Consider the following 9,568-nt stretch of genomic DNA (forward strand, 5'->3'; position numbering starts at 1 on the left):
ATAATATGCTAAGTGAAAAAGAGATAAACGATATATTAAAACATGTTAAACTAAATGAAAACAATAAATCAGAATTAGTTAAAAATGGAAAAGAACAACTAGACAGTTTTATAACCTTAATCTCCACAATTTTCTTCCATTTTAATGGGAGGCTAGATGAATTAGGATAAAATGATAGAGAAATATTAATGAATTTGAAATGTCCAACATTAATTAATTTTAGATGGTATAAAGATGTATATTTGTCTAATTATATTCCTTAAATACTGAATGCAATGATATATTCTGGAAAGAAAAATTCATATCCGGCTTATTAAAACTACTTACAGATAAAATAAGAAAAAATCTCAAAGGTGATGACGATAGTATAAACTATTATCAATATTCATTTGGAATGCTTATACAAATAGTCAATATGGTAGGATTAAAACTTTGCTTAGAATTAAAACTCAAAAAATAATTAGAAAAATAAAAATCCTGAAGAAAATTAGGAAATTTCTATTATCACTTTGGAAAAGAAATGTTTAGAGCACTTTCATAAAAAATAAATTAAAAAATTAAAAAAACTCAATAAATTTAAAAGAACTTCAACAAATGATCCTCCAAGATTGTGAAAAAAATTTCAAAATGGAAAAGAGATTTAAATATTAAAGTAAAAAATAGAATATATATATATATATATATATATATATATATATATATATATATATATATATATATATATATATATGTTACAATGTGGAAAACCCAGACATACTTCAAACAAATGTCATCTAAAAACTTTTAAGAAAAAAGTAAATGAATTACAAATATCTTCTTCTAATAAAGCTCATACTTTTTTAGAAAATGACTGTGAATGCCTATGGCATCTAGACTCAGTCTCATCCACCTCATTCTTCATGAATATGCTTCAACTAAATGTGTTATCAAAAAATGAAAAATTAATGTTAAAAATACTAGATGAAATACCAGATAAAGATCAACGTAACCAACATTTAATTCAAATAATTAAAAACATAAAGAAGCAATATCAAAATAATAAGTTTGTAAATGAAAAAGAAAAAGTTCAAAATTTTTCAATGTCAACCCAATTATGTTATTTAAAAGATGTTTATTCAAGAGTAAATAAAATTTCTTCAAAAAAATCTACTTCTTCAATAATCCTTTCAAGTTTACAACAACAATTTACCAATTAAAAGAAGAAATTAAAGTCTTAAGAGAACAAGTATCCGAGTTACAAATGTCTTCAAATTTTTCACAAGAATAAAAAAAAATTCTGATACTAAAGAATAAACTAACCAATTCCTTAATACAATTACTCACTATAAGTATAAAAAATGATATGCTACAATAACTATAAAAAATAAGAAGATTCTTTAAAAAATTTATAACCTTAATAGATTCAAACGCGGATCTAATTGTATAAAAGAATGATTAATTTCTATATCTTATTGTGAACAAACTCAAACTTCTTTAATGACAACAAACAGAAAAAATATGTATATTAAATACAAATTAACAGACGCTTTTGTTTGTAAACAAAAGATTTGCATTTATGTCCCCTTCCTTGTTGTACCTAATCTCCAACATGAAGCAATCTTAAGAAATTTTTTCTTAAATCAAATACAATCATTTATAATGGCTCTAGAAGGAATCATCTACAAAATAGGAGACACTGAAGTACTCTTTAACTTCATATCACCTCCCACTTTTGGACAAGTTGAATTACTAATAAATTTGATTCAATTTAAAAAAAAAAAACTTGATTTTGTAAATCAAGAAAAAAATTTCAAAATGGAAAAGAGATTTAAATATTAAAGTAAAAAATAGAATATATATATATATATATATATATATATATATATATAATATATATATATATATTATATATATATATATGTTACAATGTGGAAAACCCAGACATACTTCAAACAAATGTCATCTAAAAACTTTTAAGAAAAAAGTAAATGAATTACAATATCTTCTTCTAATAAAGCTCATACTTTTTTAGAAAATGACTGTGAATGCCTATGGCATCTAGACTCAGTCTCATCCACCTCATTCTTCATGAATATGCTTCAACTAAATGTGTTATCAAAAAATGAAAAAATAATGTTAAAAATACTAGATGAAATACCAGATAAAGATCAACGTAACCAACATTTAATTCAAATAATTAAAAACATAAAGAAGCAATATCAAAATAATAAGTTTGTAAATGAAAAAGAAAAAGTTCAAAATTTTTCAATGTCAACCCAATTATGTTATTTAAAAGATGTTTATTCAAGAGTAAATAAAATTTCTTCAAAAAAATCTACTTCTTCAATAATCCTTTCAAGTTTACAACAACAATTTACCAATTAAAAGAAGAAATTAAAGTCTTAAGAGAACAAGTATCTGAGTTACAAATGTCTTCAAATTTTTCACAAGAATAAAAAAAAATTCTGATACTAAAGAATAAACTAACCAATTCCTTAATACAATTACTCACTATAAGTATAAAAAATGATATGCTACAATAACTATAAAAAATAAGAAAATTCTTTAAAAAATTTATAACCTTAATAGATTCAAGCGCGGATCTAATTGTATAAAAGAATGATTAATTTCTATATCTTATTGTGAACAAACTCAAACTTCTTTAATGACAACAAACAGAAAAAATATGTATATTAAATACAATTAACAGACGCTTTTGTTTGTAAACAAAAGATTTGCATTTATGTCCCCTTCCTTGTTGTACCTAATCTCCAACATGAAGCAATCTTAAGAAATTTTTTCTTAAATCAAATACAATCATTTATAATGGCTCTAGAAGGAATCATCTACAAAATAGGAGACACTGAAGTACTCTTTAACTTCATATCACCTCCCACTTTTGGACAAGTTGAATTACTAATAAATTTGATTCAATTTAAAAAAAAAAAACTTGATTTTGTAAATCAAGAAAAAAATTTCAAAAGATAAAATAGGATACTGATCACCCGAAATTACAAATAAAAATAATTTTTTTGATGAAACATTAGTAAAAAATTGTTGTTCAAACGTTCGTAATGCCTTTTGGCATAGGAAATCTCATCAAATTGTTCTTTCTTATATTCCAACCTTTAATAAGAAAGATATTTCAACAAAAACTAGACTAATCCAAATGAATTCTAGGTATATAGAATTATGCCAAAAAGAAATTTAAGATCTCGATAAAAAATTAATCAAAAAATCAAAATCACCTTGGAGTTGTACCAGTTTTTATGTTGAAAATGCACCAGAATTGAAAAGAGGAGTTCCTAGACTAGTAATAAATTATAAACCTCTTAATAAGATCCTACAATCAATAGCATACCATGTTCCAAACAAACAAAACCTTATTGATCGAGTCACTAGTACAAATGTATTTTTAAAATTTGATTTAAAATCAGGATTCTGACAAATTCAAATACAAGAAAATAACAAATATGAAACTGCATTTACAGTCCCATTTGTATATTACAAATGAAATGTAATGCCTTTTGGACTAAAAAATGCTCCCAGAAAATTTTAAAATATGACGAACGATATATTTTCAAATTACTCAAAAATTTATCTTAGTTTATATAGATGATATATTAATCTTCTCCCAAAACATAGACTCTCATTAGAAACATTTATATATATTTAAAAAGATAATATTACAAAATAGATTAGTTTTATCCCCAAGAAAAATTAAATTACTTTAAACAAAAATTCAATTTATAGGATTTTCCTTAGAAAACAAAACCTATACGCCAATAAATCGTGTTATACAATTTGCTAACAAATTTTCTGATGAAATCACAGATAAAAAATAATTACAAGGATTCTTAGGATGTCTTAATTATGTTCTTAATTTTATAAAAAATCTTAAAGAACGATTTTTTTTTTGAATTCCTCAAAAAACATAAGAAAAATGAAGCAAAAAAAAAAAAAATGGACTCAAAAAAGATATCTTCAAAAAATTAAATAAGTTGTCAAAGTTTTACCTTGCTTACATATTCTAAATCCAGAACTTCAAAAAATAATCCAAACTAACGCCTCAGAAATAAGATATAGAGGAATATCATTGCAAAAATCAGCAAACAAAGAACAAATAATAAGATATATAACAGAAATTTGAAATCCTTATCAACAAAATTACTCAACAATCAAAAAAGAAATTTTAACAATTTTAAAATTTAAGAATGATGTTCTAAATCAAAAGTTTTTATTAAAAATTAATTATAAATTTGTAAAAAATATTTTAGAATAAGATGTAAAAAACCTTGCATTAAAACAAATCTTTGTTAGATGGCAAACTTTACTCTCTATTTTTTAATTTGATATTGAATTTATTGCTGGTTCTCAAAACAGTTTCTCTGATTTTTTTTAACCAAAAAAATTCTTCAAAAGCCACAATGAGCTCTTCCAAAAGTCAACAAAAGTCAAAAGAAAATGAGAAAATTCCTGTTGAGATCAAAATTTCTCTTCTCGTTTTTCTCCAATATCCCCAAAATCTGAATACTTCATAAAATAAGCTAAACCCTATTTTAATTATCTCAAAAGCAATTTGAATCTTTAACGATTCCTCAAATTCAAAAGCAATTATTCCCTAGTATAATCTTTTCAATCCCAAACAACCCAATTTATCCTCTAAATATTATGAAGTAATTCTTTCTCAATTTCAAAATGTAATTATTTCTCATAATTTTTATCAAGATGAAGAAATAACATATTCCAAATTGAAAATCCAAAGTATTATACCTTATCAATAATGGAGTTCTTCTTTCTAGACATCAAAATATGTCAAATCTCCAACCAATCAACAAATTCCATACACCTATTGGGACTATCAAAATGCATGGGAATACATTCTCCTTATTTAAAATACAAAAGGATCTCATTCATGGTTAATCAAATTTGGTCAAAAGTTTAATAATCAAATTCTTTATTGATTCTTCAACCAATGATGGCAAAATTATGGTTTTATCCCTCAAATTCTCCCTCGTGAATAAATTTCTCTTTTTGAGGAATTTGTCAACAATAACTAATTCAAAATTGATGATTTAAATTATTAAAATATATATTCTTTGTCCACGCAAGTTATCCTTAGATACTTAAGTGGAATCACTCAAAAGAATTACTAAACAGTTTTCCCACTTTTTTCAAAAATACCTATGTTAAATGGTGAGATAAATATGATCAAAATAATATGACTCCTGAAGCATTTCAAAAAATACAAAAGACTTTGTCTCTTGACAAATTTTCGAAATTACCAAAAGTCTCAACAAAGTCTTCAAAATCTTATACCTAAGCAACTGCCTCAACAACAGCTACACCTACAACATCTCTTACAAAAGTTTCTGCCCAAGACTTTGTATTAGTCATTGAACAAATGCAAAAGATATCCAAAGAACTCAAAAGCCTCAAAGATGTAATGTTAACCCAAGGATCTATCATCGCAAAATCATATTCATCAAATACTCTCCAAAATTTCTGATGATGACGAAGAAGAATAGTTTTTGTTCTAAAAAGATATATGTTTGAAGGTCTATAAAGTTGTCTGTAAATATAAGTTTGTATAAATTTGTAAAAGTTCAAAAAATTGGTGTGTAAATATGTCAAAGAGTCTATATGTAAATAAGTCAAAGAGTCTATATAAATATGCAAAAGTTCGATTTGTAAAAAAATAACGATTTAAATAGTAGTAAAATACTATTTGAAAACGCGTATCAAAAGTAAAAAAAAATAGTAGAACACTATTCAAAAGTCAAAATTACTATTCACCAAATAGTGTTTTAGTCGTCAAAGAAAATCGTCATGCTGTCAAAAGCCGCCAACACGCATTGTAGCACTGTCGGTCAAATAATAAGTTGCCACATGTATACTTCACAAGTCTTCACATACTCAAAAATGTCGGCAAAATCCTAACCAAATAAGTGTCCCTTCTCGAACCTTCCCAAACATCAACCGAACACCTGTCCTTTCTACATTCTTCTGAAACCTTTATAAAAATCATGCTCCTTCATTTGAGAAAGTATTCGAAAATACATACTTCTCCGATCAACTTCCAACCACTTTCTCCGATCAACTTTCGACCTTCTCTGTCCGACCACCTTCTCTGACCAACCTTTCATCAATATCCCTGATCAAAAAATTCAAACTAAAAAATTAAACCTGATCCTATAACTGGTATCAGAGCCAAGTTTTCAAAAGTCTCTAGAAATATTATATTATTCTTGTAAAAATTTAATACTCAAAGGTATATATTTTTAGTTATTATACTCATTTCAATTTCAATCATCTTTAATTTTGTAAAGTAAGGTAGATTACACAAGATTCCATTATCATTGGACTGAAGCTGACTTTCATCGATTGTCTACAAGATAATCTGTCGAAGCCTCCTAATTTATCCCTTTGATTCTACATAGAAATCCAAATCCAAGGTTGTATGATCGGAACGGATCAGATTTTGAATTTGATCGATCCATTGACAACCCTAGAGTTGATATGGAATAAACTATTTGAAACTTTGTGATATGTAAAAAATGGCATTACTTAATAACATTACAACCATTACTTTCAATAAAAGATCAAATAAGATAAATTTCTAAGAAAGTCTTTCTAAAGACAAGATTAACCTTCCTACCTCACACGCGCGCGCGCGCGCACACACACAGTAGAACATTTTCCATAGGAAGGTCCTCAATGTCTTTATTTTTATTTTTATGAATAAAAGGTAATAGAAGTACAATAATATAATTATCTGAATTTTCATAAGAATAATGATTTTCTAACGCCCCCCTCTGACATACGCCCCCATCACAAAATCATAGATCATTTGCCTCCGGATACGCAGAACCGTAAATCTTTTTCTTATGTATCGCAAGGCAGATGATCTACGGTTCTGTTATGGGGGCATAGGGGGGTTTATGTCAAAGGGGGCATCAAATTATCACAACTCTTTCCATTAATCCATTTCAACAAAATTTGCATCACTTTCATATCTGAAAAAGAACTTTATGATTCATAAATCTATTTAAAAAAAAATTAATAATAACTTAAGCAACACTTTACATTAACATCACTTACATCCCATTCGACATCTTCCCATCATTCCCCTTATATATGATTGGAAATTTTTCATGGAACCTCAACCTTCCAGAATAAATGAAAAACCAAAAGAGATGCTACCTTCCTAATGTTCAAATTTCCATTCAAAACATTTCAATTTGAAGACCAGAAGCAAACAACTAATGACAATATGAACTAAAAAAAAAAGTTCCTCATTCAAAACGCATACTTGTTCTCTAAAACATACCACTCATCGATCGGTACAAACGACGCAAAATTCAAAAGAGTAAAAAGTTCCATTTTCAAGTCAAAACAGAATTTTACAATAGGGTATCCATACAACGGCTATGCGGATTGGTGAGTCTCAGTGGAATGATTGGCCTCAGTTGAATTTTCCTTTATAGTCACTGTAGTCTGGTCTGACGGAGTTGGTAATGGCTGAAGCTCTAGTTTCTTCTTCTCCTTGAGAATTACTTGCCTTGGCATCACTTCTAGTAGAAAACTACCTCCATTCCACGTAGCAGTCGAGACCTTGAGTATTAGGAAAATCAAATGCAAGCGATATGATAAGAAGATAGGGACGGTGAGTGCCATGGTTGTAACGGTGAATGCACCTTGGAGCAATATATACATGATCACACGGTTCTGATCCCCGAGTAACCCACTTAAACACCACCATATGTTATTAGCTTTTTGAGCTTTCTTTGAAAGTTCCCTATCAAAACTCGGGAATCATGATACAGAACTAGGGGATAAAATGAGAGGGATTCTATTGCCGCACCAACTTTAGCTAAGCCCACCCCAATTCATTTGTAAATCACCGAAGCATTAGCACACATCTTGGGATGGCGTAAACAAAAGTTGGTGTGGCAATAGAAGCTCTCTAAAATAAAGAGAGCATATATTGCAACACAAACATTTTTTACAATACACCATACAGTCGGAGTAAATATGGCTGGGCTTAGACCCATAGCTCAGTTGGTTGACATATTGCGATCTCCACTTTGTAGTCATGAGCTCAAGTCCAGCTTACGCCCTCTCAAACCCAAAAAATAAATAAATAAATATGGTATGTGGTACGTAGGGGGAAAATAACCATCATTTTTAATTCTCATTTTTTCTCTTCTTTGGATAAGTTCATTTTTTCTCTTCTTTGGATAAGTTCATTGGTCTTGGTTCTAGTTAGGTGAGAAAAGCTCTTCCAGCTCAAAAGGGATTGGTTATGAGGGCAAGAAAGTGATCGAAGAAGAAATCGAAGATTGGCAAGGAAAAGCTCTTGGAGCTCTAAAGGGACTATTTATAACACAGATAGATTGATCGAGGAAGAAACCAACAGTTGGCTTCAGTCGGATTACCATTTTGCTCCTTTCTTCCCTCACCTTTTTTTCGAACCCTTTCGTGGTTTGTCATAGAATTTTATCAATGGTGTTTTATAAATAAAAAAGTCAGTGTGGCAATATAATCTCTCTAAAGATAGCAGTTGATCAATTAACTATGAGAGAGAGAGAGAGAGAGAGAGAGAGAACCTGTAAGAAGTCATGACTTCGGGATCCCTCAACAGCCTTTGTCGACGTAGGACATTAACAATGAGAAAACAGAGAATCTGCCATAGAGTGTAAGCAACTAAAGGAACGACAAATAGCCATGTCCACAAGTAGGGTTTGTCTTTTACATAAGGCCAGGAAGCTCTGTAACCTACATTCCCATTGGGGTGCATGGCTTCAAATGTTGCTGGATTCCACCATCGAATGGTGAAGAAAACAAACAATTCTTGCAATGAAGCGACCCTTTGTAGGTTATAAAGCAAATCAACTAAGCAACACAAAAGAAAGGTAATAGATTTCTTAGAAAATCTCGTAAGAAGATATTTTTTATTTAGTGCAAATTTTTTGAAAATATCATTTTCCGAGTCTCACAAAGTTGTCAGTGTCATCAACTACGAATCAAGAATCATAGAGAGCTTTTAAAATAACCAACATTATTCACAAATGTGTCAGCTTGCAGAAAGAAGAGAAACCCGAACTCTATAACAACATTTCTTGAATTAGTCATCAAAATCTTATGAGTGTAGTTAGTAGCAATAAAAGTTTCCACAAGACAAAGATTAAAAACTGGAGGAATCTAAGAGATTAACAATTGATGAATGAATGAATGAATGAATGAATGAATGAGATATAAACAAATATTTTATTTTTTTTTGTCTCCTGTGTTTATAACTCACTTTACAATAGAACCATAGACAACATGTAACTTCCATTTTATGGTGAAGGAGCCTAGCTACATTTTTTATTGGCAAAAGGTAGAATGGAATACTGGGGTACTGCCCCTATTCAAATCCTACTCCATATGAATATTGGGGTACAGCCCCTATTCAACAGTAAAAGCAATAATATTAATTAGGCCTCTCATGATATTAACACATCATTCACCTGGTTTGCTGGTTACCTTGGTTCGGCTTCAGCCTTCAGGTTTGCAGTTAATAGTTCCCAACCCTCAAATGACCCCA

Source organism: Akebia trifoliata, unplaced genomic scaffold (assembly GCF_017979445.1).
Source record: "Akebia trifoliata isolate Shusen 1 unplaced genomic scaffold, ASM1797944v1 Contig00373, whole genome shotgun sequence".
Classification (NCBI taxonomy): domain Eukaryota; kingdom Viridiplantae; phylum Streptophyta; class Magnoliopsida; order Ranunculales; family Lardizabalaceae; genus Akebia; species Akebia trifoliata.